This window comes from Cherax quadricarinatus, chromosome 33, assembly GCF_038502225.1.
Source record: "Cherax quadricarinatus isolate ZL_2023a chromosome 33, ASM3850222v1, whole genome shotgun sequence".
NCBI classification, from domain to species: Eukaryota; Metazoa; Arthropoda; class Malacostraca; order Decapoda; family Parastacidae; genus Cherax; species Cherax quadricarinatus.
In genome coordinates, this window is record NC_091324.1 from 29,038,138 (window position 1) to 29,040,930 (window position 2,793).

Here is a 2,793-nt window from a genome sequence, read left to right on the forward strand (position 1 = left end):
CACCAGATGTATGACACACACACACACACACACAAACCATACCCCGGCCGAGATTGAACCCGCGGTCATAGAGTCTCAAAACTCCAGCCCGTCGCACACCATTTTTTAAGTTACGTAACATACCACCACCAATTGTATGTAACATTACGCTCATCACCACAGCCATCTGTAAAAAGCAATTCTCTGGGTTATTCCCAAGGACACACACAAATCTCTACACAGAACCAAACTTTGTCCCGAGCAGCGCTTCGTCTATACCTGTGTTGCCTATATCTTTCTTCAGAAACAGGGGTCTTGATCTCAACATTCACCTACAGAAAAGCTACTTTTATCCTTACTCAGCTTTATAATCACTGAGATAGAAAGAAGCGATCCGACGTTTCCCTCTTCCCGTAGCCCGTTTCTACCTTCAAGTATCCATTATGCAAATGTAGGCTCTCTGTGAAATACCTGGGACCGCCATCTAGGGTTCTTCTGTCCCTGTTACTCGGTCTGAGGCCAGCTGTGTTACTCGGGCTGAGGCCACAGCTGTGTTGCTCGGCTTGTCACAGCTGTGTTGCTTGGCCTGAGGCCACAGCTGTGTTGCTCGGCCTGAGGCCACAGCTGTGTTGCTCGGCCTGAGGCCACAGCTGTGTTGCTCAGCCTGGGGTCACACCTGAGTTGCTCGGTCTGGGGTCACAGCTGTGTTGCTCGGCCTGAGGCCACAGCTGTGTTGCTCGGCCTGAGACCACAGTTGTGTTGCTCGGCCTGGGGTCACAGCTGTGTTGCTCGGCCTGAGGCCACAGCTGTGTTGCTCGGCCTGAGGCCAGTGTTGCTCGGCCTGAGGCCACAGCTGTGTTGCTCTGCATGAGGCCACAGCTGTGTTGCTCGGCCTGAGGCCACAGCTGTGTTGCTTGGCTTGAGGTCACAGCTGTGTTGCTCGGCCTGGCCACAGCTGTGTTGCTCGGCCTGAGGCCACAGCTGTGTTGCTCGGCCTGAGGCCACAGCTGTGTTGCTCGGCCTGAGGCCACAGCTGTGTTGCTCGGCCTGAGGCCACAGCTGTGTTGCTCGGCCTTAGGCCACAGCTGTGTTGCTCGGCCTGAGGCCACAGCTGTGTTGCTCGGCCTGAGGCCACAGCTGTGTTGCTCGGCCTGAGGCCACAGCTGTGTTGCTCGGCCTGAGGCCACAGCTGTGTTGCTCGGCCTGAGGCCACAGCTGTGTTGCTCGGCCTGAGGCCACAGCTGTGTTGCTCGGCCTGAGGCCACAGCTGTGTTGCTCGGCCTGGGGTCACAGCTGTGTTGCTCGGCCTGAGGCCACAGCTGTGTTGCTCGGCCTTAGGCCACAGCTGTGTTGCTCGGCCTGAGGCCACAGCTGTGTTGCTCGGCCTGAGGCCACAGCTGTGTTGCTCGGCCTGAGGCCACAGCTGTGTTGCTCGGCCTGAGGCCACAGCTGTGTTGCTCGGCCTGAGGCCACAGCTGTGTTGCTCGGCCTGAGGCCACAGCTGTGTTGCTCGGCCTGAGGCCACAGCTGTGTTGCTCGGCCTGAGGCCACAGCTGTGTTGCTCGGCCTGGGGCCACAGCTGTGTTGCTCGGCCTGAGGCCACAGCTGTGTTGCTCGGCCTGAGGCCACAGCTGTGTTGCTCGGCCTTAGGCCACAGCTGTGTTGCTCGGCCTGAGGCCACAGCTGTGTTGCTCGGCCTGAGGCCACAGCTGTGTTGCTCGGCCTGAGGCCACAGCTGTGTTGCTCGGCCTGAGGCCACAGCTGTGTTGCTCGGCCTGAGGCCACAGCTGTGTTGCTCGGCCTGAGGCCACAGCTGTGTTGCTTGGCTTGAGGTCACAGCTGTGTTGCTCGGCCTGAGGCCACAGCTGTGTTGCTCGGCCTGAGGCCACAGCTGTGTTGCTCGGCCTGAGGCCACAGCTGTGTTGCTCGGCCTGAGGCCACAGCTGTGTTGCTCGGCCTGAGGCCACAGCTGTGTTGCTCGGCCTGAGGCCACAGCTGTGTTGCTCGGCCTGAGGCCACAGCTGTGTTGCTCGGCCTGAGGCCACAGCTGTGTTGCTCGGCCTGAGGCCACAGCTGTGTTGCTCGGCCTGAGGCCACAGCTGTGTTGCTCGGCCTGAGGCCACAGCTGTGTTGCTCGGCCTGAGGCCACAGCTGTGTTGCTCGGCCTGAGGCCACAGCTGTGTTGCTCGGCCTGAGGCCAGTGTTGCTCGACCTGAGGCCACAGCTGTGTTGCGAAAATCAGGTAATGGAGAAGCAGCCTGAGTGCAACTTAACTCACTCATCGCCGTCGAGATTTTATTTTTGTTTAATAAGATGCACAGCCTAACAGATCAAACTTGTTTAGTAAACGTCACAGCCAGATAGATGGTAACTGTTCAGTAAGAGTCACAACCTGGGAAGGTATAATTTCGTACTCATATCCTTAAGATTTATATGTAAGGGTATTGTTTTAAATTTAACTAAAAACGTTACACAATATGAGTGTTTATTTGACCAGGATGTGGCTACAGTTAACATTGATGTTAATGATAATAATTATTCATAATTTTTCAACATAACTGCACATGAGTCTCATACATAAAAAGTAATAATTAAGTCTGTGTTTTGATCAAATCGTACATTATTACAAATTTTCGAATCTACAATAAATGACTTTCTTGATTCTCCTTTATAATTAAAATATTTTGTGCTGCATTTAATGTATCTGATTGGTCAGTTTGTCACCTTATTAATCTCTATATTAAGTGTTTATATACATTATTATTAGTAGTATATTTAAGGGGAAGTGTAAAACCCACAGGGGTCATACAGAGC